The sequence below is a fragment of the Lepisosteus platostomus genome, chromosome 2 (assembly GCF_059453375.1).
Source record: "Lepisosteus platostomus isolate fLepPlt1 chromosome 2, fLepPlt1.hap1, whole genome shotgun sequence".
Classification (NCBI taxonomy): Eukaryota; Metazoa; Chordata; class Actinopteri; order Semionotiformes; family Lepisosteidae; genus Lepisosteus; species Lepisosteus platostomus.
The window spans coordinates 78,050,988-78,065,199 of NC_142612.1; the positions used below are offsets into that span (position 1 = coordinate 78,050,988).

The following is a 14,212-nucleotide window of genomic DNA, read 5'->3' on the forward strand; positions in this document are numbered from 1 at the left end:
AGGTGAAAACTTTTAAGAAATGCTATAGGAGAGGTTATCGTTTAGAGTTCTTACGGGAACAGCGATCATCTGGTCAAGCCTCCTAAACACTAGCCTACATGATCTGTGTCACTGGAACATCTCTATCCAGAAGAGTAGGAGAATGGGATCTTCAAATTAATGAGCTCCTAGCAACCAAACACATCTGCAGGCCTCATCTCGTTGGTAAATTCACATGCTGTTGAGAATAAAATATTAGATCACGAGTCTCGACATCCAGGGTCTGGGTTCATATGTACATACAGTATTTTTTTTTTCAAAATATTACGAGACTATCAGCAGTCAAATTGACAACAGAACCCTCACACACGCACAAAAGGAAACAAACTGCTAAATTATTTCGCTATTCCAGGTTGAAATCATGACAAATGGGAAGCAAAAAACCCGATGAGTTTTTTTGGCAAACTGACAGGATTATGCTAAAAAGAACATTTCACACATCAAGCAGCTAAAAATAAATGAAGATTTATTTACAAATGAAGCTGAATCTCAAGTGTCACTGCATATACTCTCCCCCTGCCCCCATGACAAAGTGAGCTCAGGTGTCTATTTTTAGCATTCATAAGCAATCTAAACCTGTATCCCAGAAGCACCGCAGGAGTAACCTGGTCATCAGTGTATTTTGTCCTTCTGTAATAACAGGAAGCAGAGGCCTGCATTATCTCCACAAGTCTATGACATCATACTGCTGTTTAATGTGAAGATTATAAAAAACTGTTTACTGCAGTTATAAGACTTTAATAGAAGAAACCAAGGGCCCAAAAAAGCAAGCAACTGATCTAAACAGCCACAGGAAACAGCACAAATTACACAGGATAACTGAGATACAAAATGTAAAAAAAGGCTGGAGCGTGACATTTACAGTGTCTGTAAATTTCTGCTACTATAAAAAAAAAACATATGCTCGTGTCCAATACATAGAACAGGATTTTCTACAAAGACCTAACACATGTATAATAATTAAGCATGTATCATTCTGATACAGCTGCATTTCCTATTTAAGAAGAAGGGAGGGGCTTTGCACTTGGCCCTGGCTGACCTGAGGAGCAATACTGAAAGTGTAACCCGGAGCTGATTTTAATTATACATCACACGTACAGTAAGTTCGAAAATAAATGTTTAAAGGTTTTGCAGTTTTTGCTTCCATGACTTCTACCTCATGCATCTGAACTGCATAGACCAGGCCTGCAGACTTTCAATGCTGATGCTAATGATAAATCTGGAAGGACAACATTCATATCGAGACAACTGAACAGTGTACTGAGAAATGGAGAGTCTTCAGCAACCACTGCCTAAAAACACTGGCACATTACTGCACGGCTGTGTGCTTGCATGGGGAGGCCCTGCTGCTAATTAGGGATATCCCAGCAGAAGCTTTGGGCAGGCCTATTTCTAGCAGCAATTGGCATAGTTATTTCATTGCTAAAACCACCAAACACTTGACACTGACACGTAGGTATCCTCTATAAAAACACTCCCAAACTGCCATTTCTGAAGAACGTTTACAAGCAAGGGCAGGCTGTTTGGTCCATCTACTGTAGCTTGCTTGGTTTAGTTGGCTGTTGTTCTGCAGATTTCGTCCAGCTGTTTCTTAAAAGAAGCCTCAATGACAGCTGGGCAGCTGCTTCCCTGGATGGACTCCTCGTCCTCACGGATGGAGGAGAGAAAATAGATAATGTTCTTAAAATTAAGATTGATATGCAGAACCCTGCCATATTAAAGAGAGTCCTCCAGACTTACCACAATTGCACCCTCCCCTCTTTTGAGATAAAACAACAGCTTCCGGCATGAACACTTATGACACAAACACAGACACACACAACAGCAGCAATTTCCTGTGTCAAATGTGTGACTGCTTCCATATTAATATGTTGGGCTCAGAAAAAATTATTGTGACGCAGACTGCCGTTCTTATCATTTCAGCCTTTTAAACTTTTAAAAAGTCAAGGAAGCACTGAAAAACAGAGTTGTTGCAAATCAACACTGACACAAGATATACGTATCTACAGTTCTATGATGAATTACACATATTTGCTGTTCAAATCTCTGTCCCAGCAATCATTGATTATTATGTTATAAAAACAAAATTTAGTTCTGGCCCAGGCTAGCTCCACATACTTGTTCAGCAGTCTCGAGAAGCCTGAGAATGCTGACAAATGGACTACTGCCATAAACCTACTTGTATGACAGAACAGTACATTTAAAAATACCCAGTGACTCCTACTGGTAAATATAAACTGATGAAGCCACCATGCTAAGTTCTTAGCCTTTTATTAACATTAAGTGGCAGTTCTCGTACTCACATGTGACCCCTAACTACAACTATCAACTGTCCAGTTTTCCTTTTCAGCTGTTACCCCAGATATGCCATCTGATAGAAATGGAATAGAAAAAAACACCACTTTCTGACTTCAATTTATTTGATGATAGTGTGGTCAGACCAAATTACAGTCATTAGACTTCGCACCTGACAAACAGCAGCACTCAGAATGTTATCCACTCGTATTTGGTAGAGATTTTGTTTTTCCGTCTGCTGTGCTTCCACACAAAACTCCACCCATATAATTAATTTAACATAAAAACAGAAAGCACCAGACATTAAATGAAGTCAGCTACTGGGTAGTAAATATTTGTCTTAGCATTTCCAGGCTTCTCACACCAGAAACGGATTTTCATCTTGTGCTTGTTATAGGGTGAACACACCATATTTTAAAAATTCTTGTATGAGCTTTTGCTGAAGCTTGCATCATCACAGTTTTTTGCTTCTGACAGTCCTGACTGTTTACAGCAGATAAAGGTAACAGGCTCTCAGAATAATATAAGAATAGCCTCAAATGAGACGAGATCATTCTGCACATCGAGCCCATTTGGTAATTTATCCCTAATTCATCCAAGGATCTCGTCCAGCTATTTCTTGAAAGAATCCTGGATATTGGCTTCAACAGCATGGCTGGGTGGTTTGTTCCTGTATGCACTCCCACAACCCCTTGTGTAAAGAGGAACTTGCTGTATTTGATCTACAGTAAATTCACTACCACGCAATTTCCATTTGTGACTTCTGGTACAGTACTGTATGTGTTTGCCTGTTGATTCTGAAGACATTCACTGGATTGCCTTTTTCTCCATGTACAGTTTCAAAGGGAGGGGAATACTTCTTATACCAACAGTGAGACAGTATTATTATATAAAAGGAGAAGCACACATACTGTACACATCACACACACAAAGAAACATGCCTCGATTCAAGAAGAATGAAAAAGATGCACTCTTACTAAATCCCTTTATCTCTGCATTTTAAAGGTAAATGGAAAGAGATCGGGAGAAGAGTTTTCACCTTTTTACAAAGGTATTCCTTAATCTTATTGCTGTAACACAAATATATCTCTAAAGTCAGTTAAGTGTGTGTACTATGTAATAATTAAAACATTGCTGCATCTCTACTATTTGGAAACTAGCTCCCTACAATCAAGGATGAAGAAAAAATCTTTCTTCCTACAATGCTATAATCATCAAATATAAGATATGTTTTTGTTTTCAATTCATGTGGTAGTACAGGATTTAGAAATACAACGTCTCATATCTACTGAAAATATCTTAAATGCTCCTTGATATAGAAAACATCACCATAGAGATGATATTAGAATAGAGACCAGAGGAATTAAATGGATTTAAGATGACAGTCCTCAGACTGTGGAAACCTACAGTATGTTGGTCTTAGTTCAGATTTGATTACTATGTTCAAAGCAGACTTCTGTACAGTTACCAGACTCAAGTGTTAGATGGTAGAGTACGGAAACAGATTCAAGATTATGCACCGTGACATACCATGTTGTTAATAATCATCTCTGTGAGACTCGGGGGCCGATTTTTACAGGCCATTGTGAGGAATTTAGGGCACTCTCTCGGGTCTTCTTGAACACACAAACACGCCTTTTCCAGCGAAATTGAAAGGATCCTTACGAGCACCTCTAACGCCCGCCTCAGGGTGAAGCTCCGCTTCCCCGACTCACCCGACAACCTGCCTCCCAGGGGGGACGCAAGGTCCGGGGGGGAACAGGCTGATGTCGTCCGCAGTCACCTGCCGGAGAGCGAACAACAGAAAGCATTACTGGATCAGCCGGAAAAAGGCAAGGAAAGCACTGGATGTCCCGGGAGGTTTGTGCATGCAAAAAAAGACAGTAAATCAGGAATGATCAGAATGCCAACAGCAACAGGAAAGTGAAGCTAGAAGGTATAAACCAGAAATGCACAATGTACAGTATATCCCTTTGCAATCTAGCAGCTCAGCGTGCTGCACCATCAATCTGATTTTCAATTCAGATTTCCCAACTGTGCAGAATAACAACCTTCTATGCAACTTGCAGGAAGACAGCCAGACTGAATTTCCATGCTCTGCCCAGCCGTTGAAATAGGCATGGACGGAAACTTCATCAGCAAAAGAGCACTTCAGCCTTCAGGCTTCAGCTGCCTTTTCAGCACAGTCACCTCGGCCACAGTTCACACATACAGCACGTAAAAAAGAGCTAAAACTCTGGATCTTTGCACAGAATGACAGCTGCTGCACATGGTGCTATTCTGGGCTGATCGCACAATAAAAGAAAAGATGGGTTTCCTTTTACTCCCAATTGTGCCTTTAATTATAATGCACTGATGTGTGCAGCAGGCATTAAGGCGGACTGGATTCCCAGCGGGCTCCCACCAGACAGCTTAGTGCTACTCATCCAGACAGCTGCCATGACACAGCTTATAAAGTCCAGGAGTGACTGGGAGGAGGGCTGTGGTACAGAACACTTTCACTGCACAGGAATAACACAGAGGCCCTGCTGACTCATAGCAAATCCCTATCAACGCAGCACTGAAACAATTTCATAAGGAAACCTTTTGTTGCAGATTTGTGTAAAAAATAAAATCAGTCGATGCCATCTACTGTATGTCATTAAGCAAACTGCCTGCATGACGTCTGTGCCCGAAGGTACTGTCTGATGCAGAATGCACCAAAGAACAGTAACAGCCTGGATAAGACAAGCGAGCACAATGAATAATTTATCAGCCCAGCAGTTCTGTTTAGCAACCCCAGGTTAGTGTCAAGCAAAGATTGTGATGATGTATGCTGGCTGCACCAACTTTCTGTTTAAAGTCTATCTCAATTACTGGAATCCCTTTATTAGGAAAACAAAGTCTACATTATCATCTGCTCTGTTGTTGACCTCTATGATCCTGGGTTCAGGACCTTGGGCCTTGGGATTCCCCAAGTTGTAACGCACAATTGCCCTAATGACACAGCCTCCTGTGAGTTTGCAGGTCTGTAGTGCTGTCAGCCAGGGTCATGTGACCTGCCTGTGTCACTTGGGGGTGGTGTGGTGGATCTGTGGCTCAAGATCTGCGCCTGTGGCTGGAAGGTTGTCGGTTCAAATCCCGCAGCCGGCAGAGGAATCCTAGTCTGTTGGACCCCTGAGCAAGGCCCTTAACCCCAACTGCTCAAGGGCCACTGTATAAATAGCTGCCCCTCCACTCTGATCCCCAGCTTCTCTCTCTGTTTGTGTGTCTCATGGAGAGCAAGTTGGGGTATGTGAAAAAAGACAAATTCCTAATACAAGAAATTGTATATGGCCAATAAAGTGAGCTCTCTCTCCCGCGTGTGGTCACAGGGTTCATGGTTGAGAGCCAAGACGAGAAAAACACAACTGGCAGCTCCAAATCGGGAGGGTGTAACAGAAAAGTAATAGCCACTCCTAAATTAAGACTTCAGCCCATTCTGACCTGGGGGAAGCACACTTTTCCAATTTTCCATTTTCTTAAGGATTTGCTTTTGTCTTTTCAGTTATATTTAAATTTTTAACAATAAAGTAAAGATGACCAGAATCTACTCGATTCACTGGAATATCCAACCCATCATGTCATTAATATGTAGGTCACCAATATACTGTTTGTACGGCATCTTTCAAAATGTACAGATCACATTATGTCAATGCCTGAACATGAGAGCATTACAGAGAACGACTTGCAACTCCTAAATTTCACCCAGATTTAAAACTTAAACCCTGTTCCTGTAGAGGTCTGGGAAATCATACCATTAGATTAAGATGTTTTGATAACACAATTGTGAGACAGCAGCAAGAGGGCACATTATCGCTGGCCTCAAACACTCAGCACAATTAAAGGGTATTGTTACACTAAGAAGAGGGATTTCCATTAACAAACTAGATATTTGGTGTTCAGAATGCAAAATATCACTCACAATATAGAAAGATATATTAACTTCAGAACAAAAAAAATTCTCATAATCATCATAATCATAATCATTCATGCACTGTCCCATTCAAAGTAAACGCCTCTATTGTTTTCACTGCTGTTGCAAACTGTATGACAAGCTAAATTACAATAACATATATGAAGTCAAAATACCAAAATTCCTAAACTTATTAAAAGTGCTTTTAAGTCAAAGGCATTGCATTTATTTCATTAACTACCAAGAGACAAAAAGAGAACTGCTGCACTTAAAAAGCATCTAAATCTAAACACCAGAAATTATATTTACCCCTGACTCATCAGCTATTATGAGATTTCATAGTCAGAACTGCATCTTCTTTCTTTGTGTATCCGAACGAATAACAGTTTTGTTTAAGGAATCACTTTGAAGGCCCAATAGCAATAAAGTGAGGTTACATGTTATATCTAAAAAGTGATCTCACTGTCATGTGACACTGGCCTACTATAATGAAAGGTTTGTTCTTTGCAAAAGACATCTGGCCTATAAAAAGGGTCAGTTATGAAAAACAGTGAATGGAAATTATAGTCTAGGGAATGTTCCAGCCAAATTGTCCTCTAATGCTCAATTGTAAGACAAAGCTTGCGAATCTTCACAATACAATTGATTTAATGAAAATCTGCATTGAACTCAGGCAATCACATTCACAAACTGTGAAGGGAAAAACAGCAGGTAACTTCAGACTATCCAAGGGGCAGGTGCTTATCATCGTATTTCGGAAAAAATAATATGCCACAACTTTCTCTCAGAAAATATCACACAAAATGTGATTCGACTCCCAAAACACTATAGTCATGCCTATGCAAACCGTGTGTTCTTGATTCTCAGAGGTTTTTCCATCTTTGTCCAAGTGCGACACAAGTCAGAAATCCTCGCCGGTGTTCTGAGATGTATGAAACGGATTTAGCTTTCCAGTTATCTCTTAGCGCCTTCCACACCTGTAAGCTGCTGGCAGTGAGTGGCGTTCTGGAGCATGGTCCTACCACAGAACTCCCAGCAGTGCACGTACTGTAGCACAGCCTAGCCATTAAGAGCTCATATTTCAACAGTCACGCTCCCTCACTCTTGCGTGTGCATCCAAAGGGATTGTGAGGCGCCCATCATGACCATCTGCCAGTTTTCCACACTTCAGCATTCAGACAGTTGGGGAGCCCCTCAGCTGACATGCTGCGATCGCTGCCAACAGATCAGTGCCTGCTCCCAAAACCAGTTTATTGCATTAACAAGAACTGTTTCACTGAGCCGAAGGGACAGGGGCTCCTGTTTCGCTCCAACCAGCGTAGCTACTGTAGTTCTATTAAGATGGCGCGCTGGTAAAGAAATCACAACTATTTTTCCTTTAAAAGAAGCTCAGATCCCCTCCCCCATGCCTCATTCCTCACTTGCTGAGTTGTATTTTGAAAAGAGTCCAGCCGTGTTAAAATAAGCAACCTTTAAAACCACACAATTATTACCGATGTGCTGGTATAAATGTCAGACATGACTGAGTCAGGCCCTGCGAGACCCACCAGGCCCAGCTATCCAATTCTGATACATTTGCATTTGCTCCGTTTTGAACGTGTGTTGCTGTTGTATTCTCTGCCAACCGTGGCAACAAAATCAAATATGACAGAGTTAGGAAATGCATTTTATGTGGCTCTCTGTTGCTCTTTATTCTGAGGTTATTTGCCAGTCTAATGAAATAGTACATCAAACACCCTGCACTGTTCCCCTCAGGTCATGCAGTGTTGTACTGAAATGCTGCCTCATTGTTCTTTGATCCCTTCAGGTGTGATGAGGCTGCAGCAGAACTCACTGTGGTCACACTGGTCCAGTATCTTTCCATGCTCTGTTCTCCAGATCGGCAATGCCTTCTGACTGCTGGACTACTGCAGAATGTCCCCAAGGCCCCCAGGAATCCTGTCAAGGCAAGGCTAATGACCACCTAAAACAAACACCACGGTAATCAGATTCTTTCCTTTTTCCAGACTGCTGTCCTCCAGCATCCTGGAGTTTGCTCACAATGTCGGTGACACTTACATGCACACATATTTAAGATTACACAAACTATTCACAGAAAAAAAAGAGATGAATCCCAGGGCCAAACTGATTATGTTTTTGTTTATGTTCATGTTTTGCTCTATCTGTGCCTTATTTAAAGGAGGCAAGTGGAAATGGGATGTGTTATTTGGGGGGGGGGGTTATTTGGGGGGGGGGGGTCAATTTTAAAAGGCAAAATATTTTCTTTGGAAGAAAGATCCTCTTTCAGACCAGATCTGCAACGTGTCACAGCCTAAATCTTGCTGGGCTCAAAATCACAACAAAAGCTTCAGACGCCACTCAAGAAGTAGAAATCACACCAGAAAGAATGTGGGTGCTTTGGCTAATGCTACTAAATATACTGGTTTAATAAATTCTGTAGCTGAAACAGAATAATAAATAAAAGTACCTACTGTGATTAAAGATTCCACGAGATTCATCTGAGTAGGCTTTGCTTTTCACCACTGTTGCAATATTAACATATATGTAATTAAAAAGACAGTCCAGACTAATAAAGTGTGCTTTAGAGTTATGACTGATCTGCACACTTTCAGTCACAAAGACTTGGCTTGAAGAGGGTCTCTTTACTTCACTTGTATCAGCTCTTAATAGGTGAGTGCTCTTTCTGCACAAAGGCCTAGGTAGTTCGGCTAACCACAGGCATTCAGTACATGTTTTAAAGCCAGAGGTTAATCTCTTTTTTTCGTCTCGTTTTCCAATGTTCTCTGGTCTGTGAAACCGCAGTATAATCTCCTGACCAGATTGCTCCCGAGGAAAATTAGATCCTTGAACTTTTACTGTAGTGATCTTCTAAATTCAGATAATATGGTACTGGCCTCCCATTTCAAATAGACCTGGGAAAGGGACGTCTGTGCATCTCTGTCTGTTACAGACCTCTGTGCTCGCCTGCTGACCTCAGCATTGCTTGCTTTCCTGGTTAAAAAAATGTAAGCCCACAGCTCAAAGGTACAGTATACAGTATGTCACTCTGCCCCCTACTGGTAAACAAATGTAAGCCATGAAAATGCATTGGGTTTCTCTTTATCTGAATACTGTACTGTATATGTTAATGTATTGCAAGGCAACTCAAATGTGCCCCCCCTTCTCAAGCTTTTGAGCTCTGATATTACAGAGGAAAAGATACCAAATACTAGAATTTGCAAAGCGCCTTTCACATGACAGGGCATGGTTGCAAAAATCATAGATACTGTCCTCAACGGCACAGGAGTCACCCCATGCTCATTTCACAACTATGAGTGAACTCATTCTGTTTTTAATTAAGCGGGGGAAAAGAAAATAAATGAGGCGATTCCAGCGCACACGACTGCACGAGAGCGTAAGGAAATGCGACTCTTGTGCTACGGCACGCTAGCACATTAAAATCTGACTATAATAATACTGCAGGCAGGAAAATGCTAATAATTGCCACCCATTCTAAAATTACTGCTTACCCAAGCTGAAGCACAGCAGAAGTTGCAAAATGCTAGGATCCCAGCCAAGCACACAATAAGAGCAAGGCAGGCCTACACCCTGAATAGGATGCCAGTCCAAACAGAGGGTACAAACACATGTTGAGGGGGACAGAATTCAGAGTAGAGAGAATTATTTTTACTGTAGGAAGCTGTACCCCAGGCACCCCAGACTTTGATTGAACCCAGGTCCAAGAGCTGTCCAAGGACGCAACGCCACTGTCCCCCCAGCATACCGCCCATTAATCAATCAGGCACAAATACGCTGGGCTCAGGGAAATACAGTCCATGTCAGAGGACTAGGATCCTCCATCAGAACTAATTCAGCCCTTTACAGTGGACTGACACTCAACACTTCAGCCAGGGGTTAGCAACACCGGTAATGAAGAGCCACAGTGTCCCTGGCTTTTCTTCCACGGAGCGTTTCATCACTTCAGTGGAACAATTAATTGGTTAATTAGAGCAATTAACTAGAAGCTTTACTGCTGCTCACTGACTATTTAAGGCTTGCTTAGAAAACCTGCCAAAACACGACTCTTTATGATCAGGGCTGTGGATCCCAGCATTACAAAGAAAAACTGTGTTTGTTTGTTTGTTTTTTTGTTGGTGGTGTTTTCACCCGTAATTGACAGCATTTTTCGATTATCAGCACATTCATATGTATTTAAAACGCGTGTATTCGCTGATAAAACCATATCCTCTCAAGCACACGTATAAAGAAAAGGCCCTTCGGCGTTACACGGAAGTATATGAAATCCTAAATTGTGTTAGAAAAAATCATCTTTTGATAGAGCAACGAATCGCAGAATTACGTATCACAGGTTTACGGCGTCAACGGCGCATTTGTGAAAAACCGCCCCCAATTCTTACAGTATTATGCAAGCGCAGAGATGAGTGCGTTATTTTTTTTACATTTTTTTGTATAAATGAATACTAATTTGCTTATAGAAACGTATCTTCTTGTTGGTGTTATCAAAAGTTGATTTACAGAATCGATAGGTGTTTCCGCTTCTTGTCATCATCAACTACCATTTACTGTATAATAATAATAATAATAATAATAATAATAATAATATTTCGTAGCCTCACCTAAGAGGGTGAAATTGTACGGAAGACGATAAAGTCGTTTCTGATTTCCATTTCATATTCAATTACACACCACCACAGACACAATCACTGTCCCGGCCGTGATCACCACTCTCGTGCTTTCGCGGGCGATCTCGTTTCTGGCGTAAATAGGCAAATATGAAGCGTGACAAATCCGGGAATTATCAACTCGAAGTTACGGTCGATGCATCTTTTTTATCCAAAGTCGCATTTGTCTCCAGATCAGCCAGTCTCTTATGAGATAGTAATGATAGTAATAATTAATCATTGCTTACACTTATATAGCGCTTTTCTGGACACTCCACTCAAAGCGCTTTACAGGTCATGGGGATCCCCTTCACCACCACCAGTGTGCAGCCCCACCTGGATGATACAACAGGTGCCATAGTGCGCCAAAACACTCCCCACACATCAGCTCTCAGTGGGGAGGAGAGCAGAGTAATGAAGCCAGTTCATAGATGGGGATTATTAGGAGGCCATGATTGGTAAGGGCCAATGGGAAATTTGGCCAGGACACCAGGACTCCTTTTACTACGTCTCATCCGAAGGACAGCGCTTGTTTAAGGTTCACTATACTGGGGTATTAGGACCCACGTGGACCGCAGGGTGAGCGCCCCCTGCTGGCCCCACTAACACCTCTTCCAGCAGCAACCTTAGTTTTTCCCAGGAGGTCTCCCATCCAGGTACTGACCAGGCTCACGCCTGCTGAGCTCCAGTGGGTTGCCAGTTGTGAGTTGCAGGGTGATATGGCTGCTGATAAGGCAGTGGGTTAAAGAATGTGAGTAAATAAACAGGAATAACAATTTAAATACTTGCATGGAAGTTTGTACATTCATTCCGAAGACCATTAGTTGCAAAAAGAATTAACACATTGAACTCAAAGGTTCATTTATAATAAATTAAAATAACAGTATTGCTTAAATATTTTGATAGACATTTAATACATCTTTTAAAATGAAAGTATCTAAAGTACTTCTTAAATCTGTTTTCGGCTCCTGTCCGTGATGCTAAAACGTAGTTGGATCTGAGATTATTTGTTCAGGAATATTAACTGTTTCTTTAAACCAAATCCAGACATTCCGTATACTTAACTCACTTCACATGTCTATTGTTTACTGTATACTGTACACACACTACACGCACACTACAGTAAGTCAGTGATGTAGTAAACGTGATAACTGAGCGTACACCGCGTTATGTAACTAAATAAATATTGAATTATTCAGGTAGGTAGCTGCGTCAGCATGCGTAGGAACAAGTAATAGGTTTGTTCCTGTGGAGCCTTCTTCAGGTGTGAGCTGAAGAAGGCTCCACTGCCGAAACGTTGTGTTTTCTGTCTTCTCTTTTCAGCAGGGAATAAACCTATTACTTGTTGAATTATTAATGTCGACTGCATTGTGAGCGTTAGCACTGATCGGGAAAAATTCACAGAGTTGGTTCTGCAATGGCTTTAAAACGACCTTGGACCTTAAATCGCGCAAATACTCGTTTAAATACCAATGAACATACAAGCATCAATTTGGTATAAGAACATGACATCTAAAGTAGGCTCCACAGCCGAAACGCAGTGGCTCTTTTTTTTTCCTTTCGGCATGGAATAAATTGAACTACAGTACGTATAGTCATGTTGCAGTGAACCGTCTCGCCAGTAGATGGCAGTGGATGTACACGGCACAACCGGAGAGCTCTAGAAAGGGCAGGTGTGACACGCATTATCACCAACCCTGTGAGGCACCGTCAGTCAGTGCAACTCTAAACGCGTCCAGAATGTCTCACCACCTCGACAGCGGCGATACGCTCAGCTACAGAAACTCTGCGTCCTCATGATTACCAGGACAAACATCATTTAATGTCAGTAACCCCGAAAGCGCCGCGCAATGAATAACCAAAGGTTTCAAAAGACCATAACAACTAAACCTTAAATACAGTTCTATACAATGCATGTCAGGACTAAGGAGGAATAAGCTGCAAGTCTCTACTTTTTTTTTCTCCATTTGCGTTCTCTCAATTCAAGCAATAAGCTGCGCAAAACAGCCGGGCTCACCAAAGCCCTTAAAGTCCCAGTTACGGAAACCCGTTGCGCTACTTGCAAAGACACAGAGAGAAAAAATGAAGAGAAGCCAGCAATCTCTGCCTGTATCTCGTTTTCTGCTGCGAAAAAAGAACAGTCTGATCCCCCTAGATCGGAGATAACGATCATCCTTGATTAGCCGAGTGGAGACGCAACTCTGACCAAACGAACGCGCTGTTTGACAGTCAAAAAACACAGTAACCGCACTAAAAAAGTCTAAAAAAACAAAATGAGAATTGATTACGTGATAAATACTGGGAAATTTCTAAACCTCCCGTTACATTAACTACCAGATTTTCTCGCCAGCCGGCATGTAATGCAAGTGTTTTTGTTTTTAATTCTGAACGTTTATAATACAAGATACAGACTGTTGTGGCCTCAAAATACTGTACGCAACACTTCGATTGTCACAGTGAAACTGTCTATTTTAACCCCCACACAATTAACTGTGCAGTAGTGACACGACAATGTTTTTGTGGTGTTTTTTTTTTTCGAATATGCCTTTTTTTTACTGTATCTCTCTTCTGGGACTGTGTCTTCATGGTATATTCCACAGCATAATTTAAGAGGAAAAACAGAAACTAGTGCAGCTTAGCTGCTGCGCGTTTTAGTCTCTTTAAAGCAGAAAATTTCAGGTGTACTGTAGTAAAAGAAGCCGTGCAAAACCTCGTACAGTACATTCTCTCGTAAATTGCGGTATTTAAAATTCAGTTTTAAACACCACATGGGTTATACCCTTAATTCCCCCATTTCAAAAACACAAAAATTTGGATCTTTATATCATGATCATTCTTCGCAGTTGTCAGTCACACAATAAACACACAAAAAAATCCCATTTTGCTATGCTTATATCAAAAACAACAACAGTCTCAGACTCGGCACGCAGAACAATTCCAAAAGTGGAAATTCAAACAAGGTACAGATTTCTTCCAAGTTATTGCATGTACAGCACAACAGCTAATTAATGTATTCTCCTTAATGCCTGCATGACTTCTGAGATAGACAAATTAGTCATTAGAGGGATTGGACCACCTCTGGAGCTATTAGTCATAGATGCAGAAAAATAATTTACAAGCCAAAGATGAAGTTAATTGGAATTCACTCATTATGCAGAATTTGCTTTTGATTAACAAACAGTTAGCAATTTCAGACTGAATGACGTCTTTCATGCTGTTGTTACAGACATCTGGTTCCAGGTGTAGAAATCTTGTGAGATCATTACTTGTGTAGAAATACATT

The 14,212-nt window shown here is 41.3% G+C and overlaps 1 long non-coding RNA gene across 1 annotated transcript; it reads right to left on the minus strand.

Annotated features, from left to right (window-relative positions):
• Positions 1 to 3,826: 3,826 nt before the first annotated feature.
• On the minus strand, positions 3,827 to 11,094 carry LOC148677305 (uncharacterized). The gene is made up of 3 exons (XR_015940995.1): positions 10,885 to 11,094; positions 8,103 to 8,231; positions 3,827 to 4,117 (listed from the first exon to the last, which is right to left on the minus strand). It is a non-coding gene; the product is annotated as an uncharacterized LOC148677305 (long non-coding RNA).
• Positions 11,095 to 14,212: the final 3,118 nt, after the last annotated feature.